This window comes from Piliocolobus tephrosceles, chromosome 6 (assembly GCF_002776525.5).
Source record: "Piliocolobus tephrosceles isolate RC106 chromosome 6, ASM277652v3, whole genome shotgun sequence".
NCBI lineage: Eukaryota > Metazoa > Chordata > Mammalia > Primates > Cercopithecidae > Piliocolobus > Piliocolobus tephrosceles.
This window is the reverse complement of record NC_045439.1, coordinates 55,743,048-55,770,539: the sequence shown is the minus strand read 5'-3', so window position 1 is coordinate 55,770,539 and position 27,492 is coordinate 55,743,048. Positions and strand designations below refer to the sequence as shown.

Below are 27,492 nucleotides of genomic sequence, written 5' to 3'. Positions count from 1 at the left end.
GCCCAGGCTGATCTCAAACTCAAGGCCTCCAAGCGTCCTCCTGTCTTGGCCTCCCAAAGTGCTAGGATTACAGATATGAGCCACTATGCCCTGCCCCACCCATCTTTTTGTAGAAATCATATGCATCCTTTATTCTTTTTCTTAATCACATCCTTAAAGCTATCCCCAACACGCTGACATCATACATCTGTAGGTCTGTATTGCACAGTTAATGCTTAACTCTCTCCTTTCTTTGTTTCTAATTATTTCTTGTGTACAGATTGTGTTTTCAGACTTGATCATAAGCACTTCCAGAACAAGACTCATATCTAATACTTCTTTTATAGCTGTCTCAAAGCTCAATAAATGTTTACAGTTGGTATTTTTCTTAATAAAGGGAAAAGAAAATAGTCTTTGCTGACACACAAATACGTAGTTATACTAGGAATGAGTTTCGTGTCTCGAAGTTCCTGAATTTCTAGCCTAGGCAAGCTAACAAGTTAACATCTGTGGGCATCTTGCCCTGACGAGCTGAGAAGCGCTGGCTTGCCATAAATGTTTAAGAAGAAAGCACTTGGCAAAATAGCTATGAGTTCATTTATGTCTTTTCTAGAATAAAAATATCATAGGCTATATTTAGTCCCGTGGAGGTGATGTTGTTCCTTACACGCCTTGACTGTGAATGAGAAATTTTCTGAGCCAATTCCTGTCTGCAGGAAACCTTCCATTGATTTAGGCATTAGAAGAATGATAGGTCCAGCTAAAGAATGTCAAGCTCCTGTTTCGTATTCACAAGTCAGAACTCTCTGGGCCTTCTTCTTACAGTGTTTTGGAGGAGTACAGTGTGAGCTGTAAGCAGTGTTAATTCAGAAACAGGTGTAATGGGAGGAGAAATGGAGCAAGCATTGAAGCTCAAGAAATGAGTGACCACTATCTTTGTCCCTGTATGGAAGTGAGGAGGGTGACTAAGAAATGGCAAACACTGCAAGGCCCGTTAAAGTTATCTCTCTGTGGCCAATAGTAGGCCAAAAATCCAGAACAGCTGGGCATGTGTGCCAGGCTGCCCAAGGATGGTTCTGGGAGTGGTTTGAATTGTCCAGCACCATTTGTGAGTGAAGAAGTATGGAAACAATGACCTCTACAGATCCCTAAGTCCAATGGGCTTGATATGATAGGGGATCAAGAGGCTACGGTGAAGGGACCAGCTCTGGTATGAATTGATTGCCTGACCAAAGGAAAACATTGTATTTCTTCCCTTACCTGGAAATGCTAATAAAATATCCAGAAAGGCTTTTACTTTTTTTTTTTTTTTTTTTTTTGAGATGGAGTTTTGCCCTTGTTGCCCAGGCTAGAGTGCAATGGTGCAAGCTCGGCTCACTGCAACCTCTGCCTCCCGGGTTCAAGCAATTCTCCTGCCTCAGCCTCCTGAGTAGCTGGGATTACAAGCCTGTGCCACCATGCCCGGCTAATTTTTGTATTTTTAATAGAGACAGGGTTTCACCACGTTGGCCAGGCTGGTCTTGAACTCCTGACCTCAAGTGATCCCCCGACCTCTGCCACCCAAGGTGCTGGGATTACAGGCGTAAGCCCAGCCAGAAAGGTTTTTACTGAAGAAGCCCTATCTTCATACTAGCCCTCACAAACACTACACAGATGTGCCTCTCAGACATTTCTTTACAGTTCTCAGAGTTTCCCAAATTGTTTGGTAATCAGAAAAGGAAATAAATTATCAAATAAACAAGACAACAGCCTTGCATTAGGAAGCAGACTTTGGAATGCCAAAAAAAAAAAAGATAACCAAAATACTTTTGTTACTAAAAATAGTGCCTTAACTTAGGCAAACAATACCAGGGTCAGAATAAACACTAATTAACATTGTTTAGAATATTTATTGTAACTCTGACATTATTGTCACTTTCTATTTAATAATATAATTTATTGTTGAATCACAAAATTTTATTTTCTTTCTTTCTTTTTTTTTGAATCTCACTCTGTTGCCCACGCTGGTGTGCAGTGGTGTGAACACAGCTCACTGCAGCCTTGACCTCCCGAGCTGGGTAATAGTTCCACCTCAGCCTTCCTGGTAGCTGGGACTACAAGCATGTCACCCTGCTTAGCTAATTTTTGTATTTTTTGTGGAGACAGGGTTTCGCCATGTTGCCCAGGCTGGTCTCAAACTCCTAGGCTCAAGTGATGTGCCCACGTCAGCCTCCCAAACAGCTGAGATTACAGGAATGAGCCACCATGCCCGGCCAGAATTTTCTTTTTAACTTGTCACATTGTTAGTCCAATTGCATTTTCTTCGTCTGCAAATTTGTTCAAGTTGCTAATAAACATGATGGAGAAAATAAAATTGATGTATCTTTGAAATGGTGGTGTTTAATCTGTCTAAAAGTTAATGCTAATTATAAAAATAGAGAAATCTATCTTTCTTTTCTTGATTGTTCCTTATTTTTTTCTCAACAGCCTTCACATCTATTTTTTTCTTACAAAGCTTCTTCTGGTTGGAAATTTGTCAAATTTCATCAGGTAAAAAGTGCTAAATGTGAATCTGTAAACCTTGTTTCAAAAAAAAAAAAAACCCCAAGTTTAAGAAATCTAAAGATGGTGTCAGTCTTGGACAGATCTCTGGACTGTAATCTGGGAAAGGTCAAATAAGATCTCCAATCATGTGCAATTCCAAATACATTTGAGAGCATTGGGTCTGAAAATGTGGTTCCCAGACCAGCAGCATCAGCACCACGAGGGAACTTGTTAAAAATGCAAGTTTTCAGGCTCTCCACTGTCCTTTAATAAGCTTTCCAGATACTCTGATGCACATACAGTTTTGAGAACCAGTTTTAGATAGGTTTCATGGACCAAAGGAATAGAAAATATCTCTCTGGGTTGATGGAATTTAATGGACTTAATGTTTCTTCCTTTCTTTTCTCCATTGCCTTTTCTTCCTTCAGGTTCATCCATTCCTCATTTAGCAAGCTAAAGTTTGCTTCATAAAATCACACATTATTCCAAACATACTGTCTTTATGACAGCTTAAATTCTAATATGGGACTCCATCAAAACAATGTGTTCAGTAGAAACTGTCAACTAATGAACTGATTTATATCCCTTGTTAGCTTTGAGAAGGAAAATAGTCATGGAAGACACATCTATAAATGGGTATCCAGCTACTAAGATGGCTGCCTTTTATAATTAACATCCACGGCATGGCTGGGCATGGTGGCTCATGACTGTAACCCCAGCACTTTGGGAGGCTGAGGCAAGAGGATCACTTGAGGCCAAGAGTTTGGGACTAGCCCGGGCAACATCGTGAGACTTCATCTCTATAAAAAACGAAAAATAAAAATTAGCCAGGCCTGGTGGCACACACCTGTGGTCCTAGCTACTTGGGATGCTGGGGCAGGAGGATCACTTGAGCTGAGGAGCTCGACACTGCAGTATGCCTCTGAAGTCATTTGTAAAGGATTGTATTGTACTTTATGAAGGATTTATGTTGTCACACAAAATATGATTCTGTCCTCTTGTAGTGTTTAGGGTATGCTGGAGTTCTCCACACTATCCAGTATCACCAGTTCTGAAAACGTTTAGCATTTATGTGAAAGGTTAGGGAAATTTCCATCTCCTGAAATCTTTGCAAATTGATGATGTGTTTTGCTTTGTACGTTGAATAGAGGTTAGGGAAATAAATCATCTTTGAACATCCTCTTCTGGTCCTTTGATCTTCTGTCCTGGGGTCACCCAGCTGGCTTTCTGGATTTTGCTCCAAGGGCTTGTGAACATTAGAGGAGCTAATAGCAGGCACTATTCTGTACTCTCCTAGCACTAAGGATAGGCTATGAATGATGCGTTTCCATATTTTATCATGTCCCTAATTCTATCTGGCCTTATGCTGGAGCACCAGCAGTGGCCAAGGAACTAGAAGAGCAGAGTACAGGGAGGTGACATAATAACAAACGTTCATAGAAGATAAAACATAGTAGTGGTGGTACTGCTGGTCTAGTGGGGATGAGAAAACTTACAGGTAGGTGAGCCATGCAAAAGAGAGATACTTGATATCTCCCCTGTCTGCTTGTTTTTAATGAGACCAAGTTTGATGTAACCTTTTTGAATTTATAAATCTATTAATAAAATATTTAGTCATGGCTAATATTTATTAAGCCAGGTACTTGCTAAATACTCCTGGATTATCTGCATTATTTTTTAGAGCAATCCTCACTAGTACAGTCTATTAGTATCTTCATTTTATAAATGAGGAAACTGAGTCTAAGAGACTCTGATACCTACTTGTCAAGAAAAATGTCTGATTTGGAGAAGAAATCAGCATATCTTTGCAAACTGTTATATATAATTAGGAAATCTCATTCTAGCATAAGTTGAAATATTTCATAGCATATGCTGAAAAGGTACAGTTACATCTATGACATATTGCCCTGTACATGGCTTTGGTGAGAGAAGGGAGATAGAGAGAGAAAGGGGATTCTTAGAGGGGAGGTATGTAAAACATTAGGATTAAACAAGTGTCCAATAAACAAGAGATTTCTGAGTTTGAATTAGTGACACAGAAAAATGAGAAACATCTGGAATCTGTTCTTCTTTTGCCAGTCAGAAACAGTTTTGAGTTCCTTTGTTGAGTCATTTACTTTGTAAAGACTTATTAAAAATGAACACCTAAGGTGGTTGAAAAGGGAGCATATTGAATTCAGAAGGCCAAGGCCTTTAAGGGAATTATTTCAAAGAGCTTTTACTTTCCATCAACTAAGCTTAATGCTGTCTCCTCAAACTAGTCCTTTTGTTCTATTTCAATACATACTTGAAGAGTCAGAGGCTTATAGACCCACTTGAAATTTAACAGTAAATTTTTGGAGAGAGAGAGAAGACTAATCTTCACATTCTTAGGTTTTATCATATGATGCTTTCATAGACAACACTTTCCCCATCCCACCCCCACTCACAAAAATCATCTGAGAGGAGGGGATCTATCTAGACAATGGTCCTTCAGACACAGCTGAGATATAGAAATGAGGTTGTTTTCTTTGTTCATTTTGGGGGAAGACTCAGTTGCCCTTGATAGTCCTGTGATAGGCTTCTAGCTAAGATGGACTATGGAGGATAAAGGGGGTTATGCATCACTTAAACCCCACTTTGTCCTCAGTCAGTGCTTTCAAATGCCCTTGCTGGGTGCCATAACTAGCCACTTACTGGAAGAAAAGCAGGGGTTATAGGCCAATAAGGTGACCTGGTGTTGAAATTCTGAGAAGACCACTGACATTTCAATGCCTGGCTGGCCCTGTTATCACCTCTTATGCCAATGTGAGACCAAGGAGCAGGAGAGAGAGAGAGGGGAGGAAAGAAAGGTGAAAAGGGACAGAGGAAATTTCTTAAGGTGAAACAGATATTCCAGGAATACACTCCTTCCTCATCCATTTGCTACTTTTCTTTAATACGTACAAGAAAGTAAATATTGTGAGGAGCCAGATCTCAGGGAAGGCATAGACAGGAATCCTACATTAGGCTGAAGCAGTATTTATGATGCTCTGCTGGCATACTGGATTCTTAGGATGCTACTGTGGAGTCAACATCACGCTGGTCTTTTGTATTCAAGTTATGGTGATGAAGATAGTCCCCGTGTCTCAAATCTCTATGTCCAAGTTATTAAATTCGGGAGACTGGATACTTACCTTAAATGAAGCAAGGTAGGAGGCAGAGGACTACTTACCAAGACCATCATTTGCAAAAAGGAGTCAAAGAATCACCATGTATCAGTCAGACCATAGGGCTGGTTGTCTCTCTAAGCAAGGAACCTGATGCTATTAATACAATGACAACTAGGGATGTTTAGGGAAAGAAATAAGGCAAGATTGCTTTTTAGGAGGCATTCCCAGAGTCCCAAAATAATTAGTTATTACTAAATTCATCTATTTTTTTCAACCTATTTTTTTATTTTCAACCTATTTTTTTATTTTCTGTGAAGCATCTCTTGGGTAACAGTTTTCATAGAATTACTAGCCACATGGTGATTTCATGTGTCCTTTTATTTGTGCTAAAGCCACCTTTGATTAACCCTCAGGAAGGTCTTCGTGTGCTTGCCCTGCCAGCCCTGCCCAGCCCTTATGGCTTTGTAAACATCAGTCCTCTCTGCCCTTAGCCACCACCTTTTCAGCGTGAAGGGTGCAATAGGCTCTCCCTCTCATTGCTCAGCCTTTCTAGTCTCTTCTGATTTTGCCCTGGAATTTATTGGACCATCGTCTTCCAAGCATAAATCAGGGCACATGCAAAAATAAAATCTAAATATCCACGGAGCCTTTAAAGCTACTCTGATAAGAAATCTTCTTTTTTGAGATTTATATTCATTTTGAATTATTAAAATACAATATAAGTGTCCCTCAACAGACAAATGGATAAAGAAAATGTGGTACGTATGTACAACGGAGTACTATTGAGCCGTCAAAAAAGAATGAGATCCTGTCATTTGCAACAACACGGACAGAACTTGAGGACATTATGTTAAGTAAAACAAGCCAGGCACAGGAAGACAAACTTCACATATCCTCACTCATTTATGGGAGCCAAAAATTAAAACAATTGAACTCATGGATATAGAGAGTAGACTGATGGTTACCAGAGGCTGGGAAGGGTAGTGGGTGGGGTGGGGGAAGTGGGAATGGTTAATGGGTACAAAAATATGTAGTTAGATAGAATGAATAAGATCTAATATTTGATACTACAACAGGGTTTTTCTGATCAACAATGATTTATTGTACACTTTAAAATAATTAAAAGAATATAATTGGATTGTTTGTAACACAAAGAAAGTATAAATGCTTGAGATGATGAGTGCCCCAAGGGGCCACCTGGCTCTGACTTTCTCCTGCAGATGCAGGTGCTCCTTGGTTGAGGGGAGTGGAAATTCCCTTCTGGGGTCTCCCTAGGTAAGGCCATTAGAAAGTGTCAGAGGAGTGTGTGTGACTGTTTTCTTTTTGTGAGTTATTGCAGAACTTTAAGTCTGCTGCTCGTAAATGTTTTCTTTTTGAAATCTTTAGAGATTCTTTTCTTCTTTGTCACAATGGCAGGAATACAGAGATTCCTCATGATTTCTTAACGGGATTCAGCTGCCTATGCTACAGTGCTTTCAGTTGTATTTGAGAATGCGCTATGTTTCTGCCTTGTTTTACATTTGCAGATGGCTGGAACTCTCTCTGTCTCTTTTTCTCTCTGGTCATGACCAGCAAGAGCTCATGGGCCATGAGCTGCATCTTTGTAAACATGAACCGATTAGCAGGTATTCCCAAATGGGACAAATGCTACCTTATTGCAGACAGTTTCCAGTATAGTCCCACATTCTTTGAGAAAGTAGGTGGAGACCCCATCAGCACCAGGCTACTGGCAGCAAATGGTTATAGCTGGGAGCCAGAATAGAGCAAGTCCAGCCTGAGCCTGTGGTTGGCAGTGGAGGAGAAGAGCAGACCGCAGACCTGAGGCAAAGGGCAGCCTGAACAACCAAGAACCAGAGCAGCCCTGGCACCTGACACCCAGGAGAGTGGGCCACAGGAAGCGGATCTGAGACAAGAGCCCACAGAGTCTGCAGGAACCAGAGGCACAAGGCACGAGGAATCACAAAGCAAACTTAAGTGCTGACATCAAAGAAGACATTCTCCCCCCATTTCCTGTTTCTGGGTTTCTCCACATTCCTATAGCCTTACAGACTGTAAGCCCAGTATGGTGGGAACAGGGAATTGAAGTGGAAAGCGCAGGCCAGGGGATCTGATGGGTCACTTAGATCTCCTGGTAGCGCATGACAACATAGAGAAAGAAGAATCCTTTAAAAGCATTCAACATAACTAGTTTGCCCAGACAGTTCATGCAGACTGAAACCTCCTCTGTCTTCTGAAGTCGGGCATGCCTGTCTCATCTCTTCTTTTGAAGCAGAATGCTTTAAATTTTTCTTTTTATTCTGTGAACTTCAACATGCTGCCTCCTTCTGTGACAGAGCTTTTCTTTTGGTCCTCCGTGAGTGGATATCACCTTGTACTCCCCTTCACCCCTAAGCTCATGTTCCTCATCTTTTCTTTGACCCTCAGCATGTTATCCCTTGACCCATTCTTCAGTGTGTTCACGTCTATCATCTGCAAAATCTTTTCTGTCTTCATAGTACTTAGGAGACCAGATATACGCACTCTGAGGACAGGAACCCCTCAATATCAAATTAGCCACTTGGGCCATCTTATCTGGCACGTTGCTTAAATGTTGTATGGAAGACAGGTCTTCCTCCCAATTTTGTTTTCCAGTGGTCACATGATGTTAGACAAGTCTCTTTCTCTCCTTGAGCCTCTCCTGTCTAATCCAATGAGTTGTAAGAATCAGGTGAAATAATAGAGGGGAGAGGATTATACATTTAAAGCACTATGCAAATGTAAGGTGTTGTTACAATAAAATATGGATCATGGTTTATGTTGGGGTGGGGCTGAGCCTCCTTCAGTCATTCTTTCAGCTTGTTTGTGTAACCCCTGGTGAAATTTTAATAACTGTTGCAAGGCATAGGTTTCAGCACATTCTTTGTTTCTTCTGTTGGTATTCGCAAGGCAGTCACATCTGCCATGAGCTAGTCCTTCTCAGAAGGGAGTGGGTGGGAAGACATGTAGCTAAAAAGGGCTTAGGAGCCCTGAGACATCTTAAATAGGAGTCATTTAACTACTCCAATAAAAAAAAAAAAAAAAGAATAGCAAAAATATCACCAAACTCATGACCCAAACAGCCAGTAGCTCAGCACTATTGTTCTTACCATTTGAAATTTCCATTGAACCATGTTTCATCTCCAGCCACATCATCATGATCATCAAATTTAGCTGAATTACTAGTTCAATGAAGACTCAATGTATAGTTTTGTATATCAGATATGTGCCAAGCCCTATGCTAAGTATACAGCCTTGAGTAATTCACAGATTCTTCCATAAGAAACTCACATACGAATAAACACACACATAAAAATAAACAATGTTAATGTGATAATTGCTGTAGATCTGGATAATTGCTACATTTAAAGTACTATGACAGTACCTAGGATGGAGCAACTAACTCTGCGTGGAAAGTAGGAGAGGAGGTAACAAGTGACCTGGCCCTTCAAGGATGAACAGAAGCTGGTCAGAAAGTGAGTACAGAGTTATACTCACTGTGTATATAGGCTCTGGGGCCAGCCAACCTAGTTCAAATCCTAGCTCTGCCATTTCTTTTTTCTTTTCTTTTTTTAATACTTTAAGTTCTGGGATACATGCGCAGAACGTGCAGGTTTGTTACGTAGGTATACACGTGCCTCTGCTATTTCTTAACTATGTAACTTGGCTGGTTACTTGATCTTTTGTTGCCTCAATTTCTTCATCTCTACAACAGGCATTATACCAATAGGGCCTACTCACAGGTTATCATGAGCAGAAATGAGTTTAGGCATGTAAAGCACTCCTAATAGTTCCTATCCTATGGTTAATCACTCAATAAGCAGAAGCCATCATTGTTGTTTTATTGTTCTTTGCCAAGTCAACAAGCAGGAAGGAAATTCCTGGAACTCTTAGAGACCTGGTCTCTGAATTTAAGAGACTGATAATAGCATCATTGTCATTATGAATATCAGTAAAGCTACCATTGATGCCAGGCACTAGATTCTTGACATATGTGATTTCACTTGGTTTTCATAATAATCCTGAGAGTCAAAAAACTTACACTGTAATATAAATAACACCACAAAGAATATAAAGTAAGTGAAAAATAAGTGGCACAAAGTGGCCACTGGGTGAAATAGAATTACATAAGAAGAAATATTTACCATCTAAGTAATGAGGCAAAAGTCAAAAGGATTTCAAAGTGGTAAGTTTAAACCAAAGGAGGTCCGAGGCATTTTTGTTTGTGTATTTTCATTTTTGTTTCTGTGCATGTTCATTGCCTCTAAGCAGAGCATGCCCTTTCCTATTTGCTCTGGTTCTCACCACTTGTGTGATACCCAGCCCTGAAAACACTTGAGTATTGAAGTTTGTGACATGCAGACAAGGATCTAGAACTTGAGTTTTGCAAATGCTTGCGTTTGTTGAATGATGTTTTTTTTGTGCCAGGAACTATGCTGGGTACTTTCAGACACATGATCTGCGTAACATCCTGAATAAGATATTATGATCCCCAATTTATAGATGAAGAAACTGAGGCTTAAAGAGGGCAAGACTAAAAAGAAAAACAAGATCAGAGAAACCCAAGCAGGGAGGTACATATCATGTTCTGCAATCCATTTGACCAGAGAAGAAGACCCATGCATGGGGAAATAGTATGAGTTTGGGTGGAAGAAGTTAATTGACCTTGAAGGCCAGGCTTAGGAATATGAATGTGGCTATGGGAAGGTAATAAATGATAGGTTTCCTTTTCTTCTTTACAGCTTTATGAAAACCCACCCACAGCAAACATATAGGCTGGCACAAGGTTTGCTCTAAAGAGGAAGAGATGCTAGGGGGTGCTGAAGATGTATCACTTCTCTTTGGAGAGTGCCCTGCCACAGGCAGGGACAATCTTTCATCTCTCATAAAGGAAAACATAAGGGAGGAGGCACTTTCCAGTAAATATCCTCAGTTGAGTTTTCATATTATTTAAAATATATTCAAGGAAACAACCACCCAATTTCCCTCCCTGGATTCCAAGCCTTTAGAGATAACTAATATTTAAGTTTTACATTGCAGAGTGCCCTCATAATAAAGAACAATTTCTTTAACTTTTGATCCTAGGATCGTTTTTATAATATTGCTCCTGTTTACCTCTCTATCCTCACCTCACTTCACTCCCACAGTCTACCCCAGCTGTGCCGACCCCATGGCTGTCCCTGAAAGCACCAAATTTTCTCCAAGACAATTTATCAGACCACATGACACCCCCTCATATCCATAATGCCTTGCACTTACTTCTAGGATATAACTTCTCACCAATAGTGTGTTTATTTGTTTCCTTTAGATGATAGCTCCATGAAAGTAGGGATTCTGTCTGGTTCTTTGTTGAATACCCTACATTTAACACATTCCAGCACATAGTCAATGCTCAAGAACAATTTTTCAAATGAAAGAGTAAATGATTCAGTGAGAGAAGACATGCTATGATTCTCTGGTCCTTGCTCATTGTTGAATCCTGCTTTTCAACTTGCCAGTGTATTCCTCCTCTCTCACTGTTCACCTGACCCTAGACCCCTCTCCCCTTGCAACTTGATCTTTGATTTCCAGGTCCCTCTCCAGATCTGACATATTCTCTGCCCCATTTACAATCTGACACATGCACACCCTCACCACCACTAAAAACAACAAAACTGTCTTATCTCTCTTTCTTGGGCTCATCCTTTACCAAAAACCATTGTTATCTGCCAGAGCTCCACTGTTACCCATGAAATGTTCTGGGGACTCACATATCCCCCATTTCCCTCTCAAACCCAATAATGACATTTGAATGGACTAGACTGGAGAAAGAGACAGGGAGGGAAGCCCTAACAACATCCTGATTTTGTGGCATTGTTGTTAGAAGTTTCTGAAGCAAAGGGGAAGTTGTGTGCACCGTGTGTGTGTGTATTTTTGTGATCTGTCAACCCATAGCTGGGGATTATCTGGTTAACTCTTGTGGAATGAACAACCTAGGAGGAATGTGGACACCTGCCCTACTTATTGGAAATGGATAGGCTCTGAACGGGCAGTCCCAGCTGTAGGGGCACAGGAGGAATTCTGCCCAGCAGGCTCAACCTGGAAGTCCAGTATCAGCAATAATAATTTAGTAGCATAATTGCAAACACCTATGAGCACTCCCTATGTCACTGTGCTAAGTGCTTTACATAGATTATCTCAATTATTTCTCACATTAACCCTATAGGGTAGGAGCTCTTATGATTCCCATTTTACAACTAAGGAAAATGAGGCACAGAGAAGTTAAATAGTTTGTACAAGATCACACATTAAGTGATAGAGCCAGAATTTGAACTCAAGAACTGCAACATCAGAACCCTACCCAATATAGAATGGTTCAAAATAGGCACCCTTTGATTTTTGAGAGTGAGAATGTGGAAGCATCACAAAAAAGCAACACAATTTTTTCTGTAATATAACCCTCACAGACTGAGGAAAATGAAAGAATCAGGGGTTCTTCAGGACTATATAATGGGTAAAGAGGAAAGATAGTTAAAAGTATTTCTCAACATGTTGCACTTCCAGCAATTTATCAGTTTGTAAATGTATTTCATTACAAATATAGGGAGAATGAGGGAGCATAGTGCTGTCATGCACTGTACTGGATCTGTAACTGTTCCTGTGAGTTGTGCAGTGTACAGCCTGCTCAACTTCACATGGTAGCCCAAAAATGCAGGCTTCTTTATATCCGTAAATTAATATACGAACTAAATGAAGACCTATTACTAGAGCTTAAGCTAGTGTGGCCTTCAAAAATTAAATAAAAGAGAAAAGATGTGGAAATGATAGACTGGCCGCCACAGTACCATAGAAAGCAGATACATTCACCAATGTGGCCACAGAGTCTTTCTGCAGCCTCCTCTGCCAAGATGCGTTTCGGTTCAACTACACTAATACTATGTAACCTGCCCCCATTCCCCAAACATGCATCTGCCCACACTTCCCACACTGTACAAATGCTTCTGTCTCATCCTCAGTCTCTCTGCCATCTTTCTTTATCCACTACCTCCTCTCCTTCAAGACCTAGACATTCATCCATGCCTCATTCATACATTCATTCAACAAACATTTCTGGAGCACTTGAGGTAGATTCAGAAGTGACGAAGATGAGTAAGGCAGTTCCCCACTCTCAAGTTTCTAACAATCTAGAGGGAAAATTAAACAAAGTGGGTACTCTCCAAGAAGTTTCACAATCATTCTCCTTCTCTTTCTTCCCAAGCTAGAAGAAATTCTTATCTTTTGGAGGTGTTTACAGTGCATATCCTTATCAGTCAAGTACCAATTCAAAAGACTTAAAGCAAAACAAATACATGGTGGAGAAACATAGAAAATATTTTCAAAACTATAAATCACTGAGTTTATATGTCTTTATCTATTCTTGGTTCATTTTGTGAAGAGGCAATAAAATGCTAAGTTAAATCTCAGTTGATTTTCTCCAGATACTTGCCGAATTCTTGGCGTCACATTCTACCATGTTTCCAGGATTCAGTGTCTAAGCAGTGCTGGTGAAAAGCTCAGTTGAGCAAAAGAACTTTATGTTTTATTCTAACCTGGAAATGCTTCCCCTACCCCCATTAAATTTGTGGAGCTTGAATCAGACAGCTATATATAGGGTGAAAAGAGTGTCATCCCCAAAGAGTAGCAAATCATCATAAGGGAACCACAATAGGTGAAAGACTGAAAAAAATCCTCTGTTGTGAATATTAAATCCCAGCTGTCCATGCATGTTCCATTTTGAGACAAAAAGGGCTTATCTTTTATCTTAGTAGACTGTAAGCTCCTTTAGAATAGAACCTGTCTTATTTATTTCTCTAGCCCACGCTGCTAGCATAGGGCTCAATAAATATTTGTGAAGACATCATCCATCCCGACTAAAGTGGAAGTCGGTATTTTCTATGCTATTTTCTAACAGCTTGTCATGCTCCCTAGTGTTCTAGAGAAAGAGTCACTAGAGTTTGTTTCTATTTTGTTTGTTTAGATGGGGAAGGGCAGAAGGAGAATTTTTTTGCTTTGTTTTTGAGATGTGTTCTAATCCAGTAGAGATCAGGATGAGAGCAATGACTTGTCCGTCAGGACAGTCCATCATCCCACTTAATGAGGAAAGATATTGGATGATATTAACTTCCTTGTGATCATCATTCAAGAAAATAATTGCACACTCAGCTTTAGTCCACATTACTTTGGAGTTTTGCTGTATTTTCACCTCCGGCATTGTAACCACACCATTTTATGGCTCCAGACCCACCATGGCATCCAAAGGCTGTGCAGAATCATTCGGAAGCTACAAGCCTTCCCACTATCCCACACTGCTGCTGCAGTATGCATTTGTCTGGATCACCGGTGAGATCAACTTGCAAACAGGAACTGGCTTATGAAGCCATGCTTGCTCTGAGAAACATAATGGTCATCTCGCTACCAGTGGAATGTAATATTTGATGTCATGACACCCTTCCTGTCCAACTTGGCATTGGCAGTTGGTTTGACGTGGTGGTGAGAAGTACAACAAAATGATGAGAAATTTTCCTTCCAGAGCACTTCTTAAGGGAGCTTGGTTGCTTTATTGGTAATTCTTACTGCTTAGCTTTCATGAAATGCCGCTTTGGTACATTAGTGAGAAGGTTCAAGGCAAAATAAACACATTTCATCTTGACCATATTTGGAACTCACAATATAAAGGAGTCAAACGGTAAGATGATGAAATAAGAATATTTTATCATTTTATTCCACACATAGTTTTTACTTTCTCCCCTTTCCTGCAATAACTGCCTCAACATGATGGCACTCATATGCATTTTCAAGAGATTTTCATTTTATTATGTATTGAATTATATAAAGTAGTGTCAGTAAATCCATTAGAAATTCTCATTCCCAACTCTTAGAATTCAGCTGTAAAGAGTCAGAAAGAAACCAAGACATTAAGGAGAAGCCAGTGCCTGCAGCTGCAGGGTCTTTATTGTGTTTGTTTGTGTCATAATTCTCTTTATTTGCCGAACTAAAATGGTTTAAAGTTGCGGTGCACCAGGTAAGGCCTCCCTTACTGTCTTCGGGTGTTTGTTTAGAATAGGTTGGTTGGTTGGTTGGTTGGTTTAGGAATAGCTGCTGTGATGCTTTGAATTCCCCTGCCAGGACATGAAACCATAGAAAATAGTGAAGATCCTTGCTGTTTACTTGGGGAGACGTTATCTACGTGCACGAAACAATTTAATTCTTAAGATTTATTTAAAATGTGTGAAATGTGGTTGCAATAATAATAATAGATGATATTTACAGAGCACTTACTATGTACCTGGAGCTCTTCCATGTGTTTTAACTTGGAATATATTAAACTTCACAACAATCTTGCCAAGTAGCCACTCTTACAATCCATTTTACGCATGCTGAAACTGAGGCATAGAAAGGTTAACTAACCAGCAGCTCGTAAGTAGCAGAGCTAGGATTTGACTCCAGGCAGTCTGGTTCCAGGGCCCAGGCTCTTTGGCTACCATGTGTATATACTTTCTGAAGAATTACAATGGTGCAGCCTGGAGTCACTCAGGAAAGCTGTCAGTGGAAGACACGGTTCTGGTGCAGAACCTTAATGATGGCCTAAGGTTTTGGCTGTGAAGAGGATGGAATTGGACTTTTTAGGAAGCAAGAGTAGCAGAAAGAGAAGCTGGCGTTTAGAAATGAATAAGACATGACAGGGGAGGAATGGCTATCTTGTAAAATGGTGTGAGAAAACTTTTATATAGAGCCTTGAGCACCAGGTTTAAAGTTTGAAACAGAAATCATAGGCAGGTATACAAGCAAGGAATTCATTCATTTGTACATTCATATACTTAAAACACTAGAAGGACCTTAGAGAGCATCAATGTCAACTCCTCCTTTTATATTTGTAGAATCTAAAGATCTAGAGGGTTGAAATGACTCCCAGTGTCACTTACCTAGTGGGAGCGCTAGAATAGAGCATAACTCTTCTGATTCATCATTTAAGCTTTAAGGCTATTTCCAATGTTCCAGGACACTCTGAAAGATTCTCCTGGCATTTGGTTCAGCCTGGAAGGGAGAGACGAGGCAAGGTGACCTGTGAGGCATTATTGCAAAATCCAAGTGAAGTACAAGAGGTACACTGGGCTCAGTGAAAATAGTAGAATTTTCCAGAGAGGACTGAGAAAGCATGATAGGATATCAATAATAAAGGAACTAAGTTGCCTCCAAGCTGACGTAGCTTTGGCAGAAATAGGGAAATTGGTCAATGGTACCACTTGGGCATAGACAGCATCAGTTCAGGTTTGGTACCTGTGAGAGGAAGTTGGCTTTATTATAATTACTTCTGTGTGGTACCTTCTGTAACATGATGATCACATTCCAAGGCCCTTTTGACACCATCATCAGTGTGTGAGCAGGTTCTTGTCAACAGAGATGGAATTTAACACAGTGTTGCTTTAATATCCATTAGGATCCATCCCGGTCTCTCCTTTTCTTAGTTTCTTTCACTGCCAATCAGCCTCATACGTGTTCACTTTCCTCAGAGTCTGTAAATTATAGTGGTAAAGGGTATAAGCTCTGAAGGCAAATGGCCTAAATTTGAATTCTGGTTCTACAACACTTGTGTGACTTGGGCAAATTTCATTCTTTTTAGAATTAATTCTTTGTGGCTCAGTTTCCTCATTCATAAAAAGATATTGTGATCAGTACTTATCTTCTAGAAAGAATGTGAATATTAAATGAGTTAACACACATAAAGCCCTTGGAATGATCCTTGCATGTAGTGAACACTCAATGCACAGTAGCTGTCATTGTTGCCATCCTATCATTCCCCTTTGCTGCATTATAGTTTTGGGGTTTTTTTCCTCTAGGACAGCCTGGCAAGATGGAGTTCTTCCTTTCCACTGGGCACCCTGTACCTGTGACTGCTGTTGTAACATTAGCATGTTATGTTCACTCCTAGAAGCCCCTCCTGTTTCTCCAGCAAAGCTATCCTAGGCCCCCAGTTCCTCACCACATCTGAGTCTCTCCCAAGTAAACCGTCTTCCACCTTCATACACATGCACATACGACTTAAATTTGTCCCAGGGGAGGGAGGGAGTGACCCCTTTCTCCTTTTTTAATGCAATCTCACAACCTGAAATTGTGATTAGGCTGCAATTTAAGTGTTTACCCAATTTAAGTGCTTATAGTTAGTGTTTACCCAAGAACTCTCAGATTTAGCATATCCTAAATTCTCTGCTTCTGAAGCAAGACCGAGAAGGGAGTAAAAGCAAAAACTTGAGAGGCAGCTGGACCTAGGTTCAAATCCAGGTTTCACATTTATTAACTATGTGACTTTAGATCAAATAACACCTGAGTCTTGGTTTCCTCATCTATAAGATAGGAATACCTATCTTGCATGTTGTAAGGATTAAAGGTTATAAGCTTTATAAAATAGGTAATTTTTAACCCCTCACCGAATTCCCACCCTCTCACCTTTCATAGTCTCCAATATCTATTATTTCACTCTGTATGTTCATGTATACCGATGATTTACCTTCCACTTGTAAGTAAGAATATGTGATATTTGACTTCCTGTTTCTGAGTCCTTTCACTTAGAATAATGGCCTCCAGTTCCATCCATGTTGCTGCAAAAGACATTATTTTATTCTTTTTGTGGCTGAATAGTATGCCATGGTGCATATATACATATACATATGATATATATAATATGTATATATATTAAATACATATATGTATATATATTATATATAGACATTATTTTATTCTTTTATGACTGAATAGTATGCCATGGTGCATATATACAATACTATATATAATATATATAATATGTATACATATTATATACATATATACGTATATATATTGTGTGTGTGTGTGCGTGTGTGTGTGTGTATAACATTTTCTTTACCAAACCTTTGTTGATGGGTACTTGGATTGATTCCATGATTTTGCTACTGTGAATAATGCTGCAATAAATATACAAGGCAGGTGTCTTTTAGATATATTGATTTCTTTCCTTTGGGGTATACACCCAGTTGTGGGATTGCTGGTTTAAATGGTAGGTCTATTCCAAGTTTTTGAGAAATCTCCATACTGTTTTCTATAAAGGTTGTACTAATTTACATTCCCACCAACGGTGTATAATCATTCCCTTTTCTCCACATCCTCACCAACTTCTGTTGCTTTTAGACTTTTTAATAATAATCATTCTGACTGGTATAAGATGATAACTCATTGTGGTTTCAATTCGCATGTCTCTGGTGATTAGTGATGTTGAACATTTTTCCATATGTTTGTTGGCCACATCTGTCTATGACTTCTTTTGAAAATGCCTGTTGATGCCCTTTGCCCACTTGTTAAAGGTTTTTTTTTTTCTTTGTCTTGAGTTGTTTGAATTCCTTATGGATTCTGAATATTAGCCCTTGGTTGGATCCATAGTTTACAAATACTTTTCCCATACTGTAGTTGTCTGCTTTCTTGACTGTTTCTTTTTGCTGTGCAGAAGCTTTTTAATTTAATTAAATCCCATTTGTCTATTTTTGGTTTTGTTGCATTTGCTTTTAAGGACTTGCTCAAAAATTCTTTGCCTTGGGCAATGTCCAGAAGACTATTTCCTGGGTTTTCTTCTAGGATTTTTATGGTTTCATGTCTTATGTTTAGGTCTTTATCTTATTATAATTATTATTATTATCACTATTTTGGAGATGGCATCTTGCTCCATTACCCAGGCTGGAGTGAAGTGGCATGAATATGGCTCACTGCAGCGTTGAACCTAGATTCAAGCAATCCTCCCACCTCCATCTCCTAAGTAACTGGGACTACAGGTGTGCACCATCACACTCAACTAGTTTATATATATATATATACTTTAAGTTCTAGGGTACATGTGCACAATGTGCAGGTTTGTTACATAGGTATACATGTGCCGTGTTGGTGTGCTGCACCTATTAACTCGTCATTTACATTAGGTATATCTCCTAATGCTAACCCTCCCTGCTCCCCACACCCCATGACATGCCCCAGTGTGTGATGTTCCCTACCCTGTGTCCAAGTGTTCTCATTGTTCAATTCCCACCTTTGAGTGAGAACACGCGGTGTTTGGTTTTCTGTCCTTGCGATAGTTTGCTCAGAATGATGATTTCCAGCTTCATCCCTGTCCCTACAAAGGATGTGAACTCAATCCTTTTTTATGGCTCCATAGTATTCCATGGTGTATATGTGCCACATTTTCTTAATCCAGTCTATCACTGATGGACATTTGGGTTGGTTCCAAGTCTTTGCTATTGTGAATAGTGCCACAATAAACATACGTGTGCATGTGTCTTTATAGCAGCATGATTTATAATATGTCTCTATAGCAGCATGATTTATAATCCTTTGGGCATATACCCAGTAATGGGATGGCTGGGTCAAACGGTATTTCTAGTTCTAAATCCTTGAGGAATCGCCACACTGTTTTCCACAATGGTTGAACTAGTTTACTGTCCTACCAGCAGTGTAAAAGTGTTCCTATTTCTCCACATCCTCTCCAGCACCTGTTCATGATTGCCATTCTAACTGGTGTGAGATGATATCTCATTGTGGTTTTGATTTGCCTTTCTCTGATGGCCAGTGATGATGAGCATTTTTTCATGTATCTGTTGGCTGCATAAATGTCTTCTTTTGAGAATTGTCTGTTCATATCCTTTGCCCACTTTTTGATGGGGTTGTTTGATTTTTTTCTTGTAAATTTGTTTAAGTTCTTTGTAGATTCTGGATATTAGCCCTTTGTCAGATGGGTAGATTGTAAACATTTTCTCCCATTCTGTAGGCTGCCTGTTCACTCTGATGGTAGTTGCTTTTGCTGTGCAGAAGCTCTTTAGTTTAATTAGATCCCATTTGTCATTTTGGTTTCTGTTGCCTTGCTTTTGGTGTTTTAGTCATGAAGTCCTTGCCCATGCCTATGTCCTGAATGGTATTGCCTAGGTTTTATTCTAGGGCTTTTATGGTTTTAGGTCTAACATTTACATCTCTAATCCTTCTTGAATTAATTTTTGTATAACGTATAAGGAAGGGATCCAGTTTCAGCTTTCTACATATGGCTAGCCAGTTTTCCCAGCACCATTTATTAAATAGGGAATCCTTTCCCCATTTCTTGTTTTTGTCAGGTTTGTCAAAGATCAGACGATTGCAGATGTGTGGTATTATTTCTGAGGGCTCTATTCTGTTGGTCTATATCTCTGTTTTGGTACCAGTACCATGCTGTTTTAGTTACTATAGCCTTCTAGTATGGTTTGAAGTCAGGTAGCGTGGTGCCTCCATCTTTGTTCTTTTGGCTTACACTTAGCTAACTTTTTAAGAAAACTTTTTTAGAGACAGGGTTTTGCTATGTTGCCATGTTGCCCAGGCTGGTCTTAAACTCCTGGGCTCAAGTGAATCTCCCTCCTTGGTTTCTCAAAGTGCTAAGGTTATGGCCATGAGCCATCACTCCTGATCCAAGTTCATCTTTTTCTATGATGAGAGGTATGGGTCCAGTTTCATTCTTCTGCATGTGGCTATCCAACTTTTCCAGCACCATTTGTTGAATAGGTTGTCATTTTCCCAGTATATATTTTTGATGACTTTGTCAAAGATCAGCTGGTTGTTAGGTATGTGGCTTTATTTCTGGGTTCCCTATTCTGTTCCATTGACCTATGTGTCTATTTTTACACCTGCAGCTAAATTTTAATAGTAGATTGAGGTGGCTTCTCTGAAAATACAGATGAAGTAGCAGTGACACCTCTAAGTGTCCCCTCCTCTTAGATGGAGTTTAGTTTTATTGAGGGCAGACCTTACACATTCTTTACACCAAGTTTTATTAGCTTGGGTTAATCGTATGGCCGTGGTGACTGGCACAAAATTGACCAACTCTAATTATTAGTATAGCTTAAACTTTCATTTATTACTAAAGCTTTATCACTGCTGTTTCCCGTGGGAGTATGGTTGAGCAAGGTGTTTTGAGCTGCGTTTTTGCATACTTGATACCTTCTCCTTTTGATCTGGGTGATCTAGAGGGCATTTTCACTGGGGTGGGGATGCTCGCATGTGTAATCTTACTAAGAGCTAATAAAAAGGCCAGGACCAAACCTATCTGTTTATGGGGTTGTGCAGACCCATCTAGACCTTTTCAGTGTTTTACTTTGAATAGTTAAGCTACATTAACTGTAAAAATACTTAAGTATAAAATTAAACTATGAAAAAGAAGTAAGTGGTCCCCATCCGTGAAAGTAACCTTGAGGGGCCTTCCTACTGACATTAGCTGCAATGATGTTCTTATCACTGCTCTGTGCATTCAATTGAATAAGACAAAGTTTAGGGTTACAGCATGAGGGAAATGAACTCCCATGACCCCTGAGAGTCGAGCGCTGTTTGGGTTAGGATTTTAGCTATTTTTCACCCATATTTTCTTTCTTTTTCATTATGTTCTCTGGCATTACTATAGTCTGTATTAGTGTGCTATTTCATATTCTCTCTTCTAATTTTGTTTTAGACATGTTAAAAGATGAATTTTTATTAGGTCTTAACAAAACTAGCACAGAGAGAAGTTTAAAAGAAAAATAGGTGTTCTGTAGATCTCTATTTGATTACGTAAGAAAATTATAAATTATAAATACAAGGAGCAGAAATACCCTCCCCTGCTGAAATATCTTCTACATCTACAGGAATATCACCCAAATGGGGACCATGGTTCTTCCATTCCCTTTGAGACAAATTTTAGTGATCAGCTTGAATGCTCACATGAGGAGAGTTTTAGATCTCCTAAAATGACTTCCACCCCAGGCTGCCCCAACCTCACACTCTGATATGCCACCATCTATGCCTAACAGGTCTCAGTTGAAAGAATTCTGGCTACCTTAAACTGTAAAGCATTAAATCAAAGAACCACAGAGAGGCTCACAGACTCATGGGAAGGCCAGAGAATCAGACACAAAACCCACATAGGGAACAAAGGAAACTCATAAAGTCTCATGCCACATGAACAGTGTGGCTTGGTCACTGCCATTTCTGGGGACTATGCGCCATGGCTGATGCCATTGTCACTGAGCAGTGGCTGCACCATGACCGCCATGAGCCCTAAACTGTTCAGGCTTCTCTGGGTCACTCACTCTGATATTAAACCCCCATGGGAACATGCAGTTGACTTTCTAGCTCACAGCTGATAATGGGAAGGGGATTCAGATAATGGAGAGCTGGAAAATGACAAATCTTTGCTTACCTTCCCATCCTTCTCTACCTGCTCACATTATACCTTGAATTAAGTATGGAACAAGCTTTCATTCTTTTCCAAAAAGAGTTCTTAGTCCCTACAGCATTATTAATCCCATTTTACAGATGGGAAAACCACAGGATAAGTGACTATAGAAGGTCCTAGAGAGTATTTATCACTCCTAGATTTTTGTTTCATGTACAGGTTTTAAAACACCACCACCCGGTATTGTTTTGTTTTGGGTTTTTTATTGTTGTTTTTTGTTGTTTTTGTTTGTTTGTTTGCTAATGGAGTCTTTTTTACTTTTCTAATGAAACCTCGCAAGAAACTGCAACATCTAAGGCAGATCAAAGCAGATCTGCTTGGGTTGAAGAAGGGTGAGGGAGAACAGAGCCCCATCTGCTTGGCTTCACGCTCCTCATTTCACATACACAAAACACTCTCCACTGAGGGATGAAAATGCTACTGCCAGCCTCAGCCAGAGAGGCTGATCACTCCTGGTTCATTTTCTGTTACTACTCCTCTGGTTCTGGGGTTGGGGACAGGAAGTAGCTCTGAGTTCAAATAGAGTTGGCTGTGCATACCCAATTGTGTCCATGGCCGTGGTCCAGCATTTCTTAAAACAAGTTCCATAGAACACAAGTTAGTCCAGATATCAATAAATGATCTGGCTCACGTCTGTAATCCCAGCGCTTTGGGAGGCCGAGGCAGGTGGATCGCCTGAGGTTAGGAGTTCGAGACCAGCCTGGCCAACATGGCAAAACCCCGTCTCTACTAAAAATACAAAAAATAGTGGGACGTGGTGGCAGGCGCCTGTAAGTCCAGCTACGCAGGAGGCTTAGACAGGAGTATTGCTTGAACCTGTGAGGCGGAGGTTGCGGTGAGCCAAAATCGCGCTACTACACTCCAGCCAGGCAACAAGAGCGAAACTCAAAAAAAAAAAAAAAAAAGATCAGGTAAGTGAGAATTTTTTTAAAAGTTTTGTTAAAGTTGGATTTCTTACCTTATCTAAAAAATGTAGAAAACAATAGGTTTGTAAATCCTAATAAATTGAAAACATTGCTTACCTACAAGGAAGGACTCCCTGAGAGTGTCATGATGCTCCAAGGAAGCAGAATGATGTTTAGATTTTTCCAAACGTTTGACCAGAGACCTATTTTTCAAGTTCTATTTCTCAGAGGCAGCCTCTTGGATTTTTTTGGTTTGTTTTTGTTTTTAAACGCCTATCAATATAATTTGGCTATTTTTGGCGGCAGGATTAATTGGTTTGTACCCATTTTTTTTTTTTTTACAAGTATTCCTCTAAAGCTTGTAAATCCAAGAAGAAATGCTAAATTCACCCAGGAAAGTTAAACCCCTCTGAGTCCCTAATATCTGAAGGATCTAGTTTATGCAACAGCATTTCTCTGTCAAGTAAGAGTACAGACTGTGTGGCTTAGAACTCAGAAAAATCCTAGGCCCAGATACTCTCAGAACAGTAACAACAGTAATTACAACTCTCTAAAAGGGGTCTGTAAAGTTCAATTACAAAAGACAGTGAGGTGAAGGGATATTTGCTTTCGGACACACTTTTTAAAAATCCTGGTGGCTATATATTTACTCCTCAAGGGAAATGGAGATGTCTCCAAAGATCTGATCCAAATGCAAAAAGTGACCAAAGTTTTGGAGAAGAAATAATTTAACTGGTTGGAAGGCATCCAGCTGCCCAGAGCAATCTCTTCCAGGTGGACAGCTGTGACTTACTGTTTTACTCTGTGGAAGTTTATGCGTAGCCTGATTTAGATATACCTCGCAGTCCCCTGTTGCCTTTTTCTTCAGATGAAACCTGCTCAGCCTGGATTCTAATATCTTCCTCACCTGCATCTTTATCTCACCAATTCATTCTCAGCTTAGATAAATCACTGACCCAATGGGAGCTGCTGTGGGGGGTTTTTTGGTTCATTTTGTTTTGTTGTTTTGTTTTAGTATAAAATTGGTGCAATCATAACTTCTCTGTTACCTCTGAGGGCCGTGGTGAGAATCTGTCATGTTGACCAGGGCCAAGGCCAGTCCATACTGCGTCTTTGTGTAAATTAGGTAAAGGCAGCCCTTCTGGAAGTATGTGGTTTGATGGCTCGGGTTAGGCTAGCAGCATAGGCTTGATTACAGCCCCACACCTCAGCAGCTGGTACAACTTACCCAGTTGCATGCCTCGTGTCAATATATGCAAAAGGACTTTGTAAGCTGAAAAGTGCTTTCATTGGGCAGTAATGTGAAGCAGCCAAGGGCAGGATTACAGAAACTAGGGTTTTATTACAGGCTCACTACAACATCTGTGTTGAGCCTCAGGGTCCTCATGTGTGAGACGGAGATGACAGCAAACAAGGTCGATGTGAAGATTAAGTGAGATAATGTCTGAGAGTACCTGGAATATAGTAAGCTTGCTATTGGTAATAGTAATAGTATTACTATTATTACTAAAGTGTGCGAAAATGGACTTTTTGATATTATTGTCATTTTATTTCTAAGATCCTATATTCCAGCCATATTAGTTTTCTCCTTCTTCCCAACTTACCCACATACACTGCCCAATCCCTGGGCTTTCCCTATGTTGCTTCTTACTAGGGAGCACCTCCCTCTTTACCAATCTATGGCTCTCATTTTACCGTTCCCCTGGTGTTTCCCCAGTCACATAAATTATGCTACGGCATTATTGGAGACTAGTAATAACAGGGATACAACTTTATGATATAAGGCTAAGTTAAAAGAGCAAGTACAAAATTATATATTCATGATCTCAATTTTGTAATAAATGTTTGTCAAGTATGTCCATATAGACTGTTCACATTTTGCATGGGTCCACAATGCATGCATTTTTGTTGCCATGAGTTAAATAATACCCATCTCCCAACAACACAGTTCAAATTTCAGTTATCTCAGTATATTAATTGAGTAATTGCACAAACTTCACTGCTAGCAATTCAGTCCACAGATCACTGTGGGAATGACAGATGCACATCATGATCGGTGACCAGTCACATCCTTGTTTTCTCAGTCGGCCTGTGATTGGTCAGACTGGATTAGTGCCCCTCTGTTATTCAGTTCCGGCACAGACAGCACCAGGTTGCCTCCTTCTCTGCCAGTGATAACCCTACATGGCATTTTTTAAAACTGGGCGATCAAAACAGGAAATTGGTCAACAATGATGAAAATGCAGCGAAGAAATGAAAAGTGACAATGGTGGAAGTTAAATATGAGTCTGATGTAAACAAAGTTATAGAAGAATTAGCTGACCGTGGAAATCTAGACACCACCACCCTTTGAGAGACACTAGACATGGAACCCAAGGAACTTAGTTAAGGTGAAATTGACAGATGAAGAAAGTGGTGGTGTTGAAAACACACAGAAGAAGTGACGCTGGCAAAAAAAAAAAAAAAGAAAAGAAAAGAAAAAAAAAACACGCTTTACATTAAAGGAACTATCAGAGATAGTTCACATCATTGAAAGTGCAAAGGACAAGTGCTGGAAGCTGATCCAGACTTAGAAGTATGACAATTTGCAAAAAAGATGCTTGCTCCATATTGTAAGTTATACAATGAAAGATAGACCAGCATTATTCAAACTACTTCTGGTAAATTTTTTACAAAGAAATAAAACACTTTAATTCTCAACATTTCTATATTTTAAATTCAGAGTACTAAAGATTAATTTTACTATTTTTTTCTTTTCTTTCTTTTTCCGAGACTGCTGGAATGCAGTGGTGCAATCTCAGCTCACTACAACATCTGCCTTCTGGGTTCAAGCAATTCTCCTGCCTCAGCCTCCCAATTAGCTCAGATCACAGTTGTGCGCCACCATGCCCAGCTAATTTTTGTATTTTTGGTAGAGACGGTGTTTCACCATGAGACCAGGCTGGTCTCAAACTCTTGACTTCGTGATCCACCCTCCTTGGCCTCCCAAAGTGCGTGAGCCACCACATCCGGCCACTATTTTTTATTTTCTTATACATTTATTAACAACAGTAAGAGAAGTTAATGACAAAATAATTTTCAAGGTTACAGAACAATTGGGTTTTCTCCACTGATTGTTAAGAACTTTGCATGATTCTAGCTTTCATGGTCATTTTTGCAGTCTCACACTATCATGCAAAGTGACAACTGCCCATACCTATAAGAAAAAAATGACTGTTACAAATACACCAAAAAGTTAGTATAGGAGTTGGAATTATAGCTGGTTTTAGTTTTATCTTCTAAAATTTTCATATTTTCAAATGTTCAACAATTAGCACACATTGCTTTTGTGATCAGAGAATACATTTTGATTTACAAAAATACTTTGTTTAAAATTCAGCTCCATTGAGAGTTTTAGACCCCTTTGGCTCTCTCCTCATTTCAGAGCCCTTTGATCAAAATATGGTTAGGATGCCTTGTTGCTGAACTATAGCTCTGTAAAGGCATTTGGGTTATTGTGTGTGTTTTAAAAATTAACTAAGCTAAAATTTCTCGTGTATAGAAATGATGTATTTATATGTTATCCTTCCCATCCCTGGAGCCCTGTACAATGCTTAAATAAGTAATAAGTGCTCAATAAATATTCTAATCTAGCTCTCAAAAACTTGCCAGCAATTGCTGAAAAAATTACCCAAAGAGCATCAAGGAACACATTAGATGCCGTTTGAACACAATGTAATAAATTTCCTGTAAAATTATTTGTGTTCTACTCATTTAATTAAAAATGTAATTTTCCTTCTTCAAACAACATAATTATTGAGAATCTAGAGGCTCCTAAGTCATAATGGTTACAATTTTTGGTTTCCATAGTAACTGTAATTCAGCCTCAGAGTCTTAACACATTCCTTTAGATTACAGCAAGTAGGGTTAAATTTTTAATCTGTATGTACATATCAAAGCAAAGTTCTGATTTTTATAGAAGCCACAATTTCTATTTTTTAAATATTCATTTAAAATTAACAAAATATCTTACAAATGATTTTTTTAAATGCATGTCCTTTGTTAAAAACATATGAAGTGCAATGAAAGACCAAACCTGTGCATTCCTCATTGTAGCACCTATTTTTAAGGCCTCCCTATCTGAGTCAGCTCAGTCTTTGATGTGAGAGGAAAGGGATAAAGGCAGAGCTGATAGTTATATGATGTTATTTTGTCACTCAGTTTAGTAAACAATGCCTTTTGTAGTTTTTACCTAAGCCACCTTCTTATTTTTTAAGGCATCCTGATGAGCTGCATTTCATTGCAGGGTCCTCGGTGTGGGGTGATGCTACTTATGGGATGTCAACACACCTGCACCTGCAGAGGGAAGTCGTGTGGGTATGGAAAGTAGGCAAGGGACTCTGCAATGCTGCCCTAGAACAGCTCCAGACTTCCCTTCTGACAAAGAGAGGGTATTTGTAAGGTAGCCTCTAATGCAGCCAAAGAAACACGCTGACTTTCTTCTTAGATTTTAGCATTCACCTTTTCCCGAAGAATGTGAATAAGTAGAAGCAAAGACAAATCCTAATTTCAAAATACATCTAGAATTTTTAGCTCCCCTCCCACAGCTTTTAAAATAAATGTCTCCCTCCTTGCCAGCTTACTAAATTGTACCTGTGACAACAGGCAAACGAATGTCAGCAGAGTGAGCTGTGTCAGT

The 27,492-nt window shown here is 39.6% G+C and overlaps 1 long non-coding RNA gene across 1 annotated transcript in view; it reads right to left on the bottom strand.

The window, feature by feature from the left end:
• LOC111549473 overlaps positions 1-27,492 on the bottom strand; it is a 54,332-nt gene that overhangs the window by 20,772 nt on the left and 6,068 nt on the right. Inside the window, exon 2 of the long non-coding RNA XR_002733749.1 lies at positions 15,590-15,701. This is a non-coding gene — a long non-coding RNA (uncharacterized LOC111549473). The remainder of the gene's footprint in view (positions 1-15,589; positions 15,702-27,492) is intronic.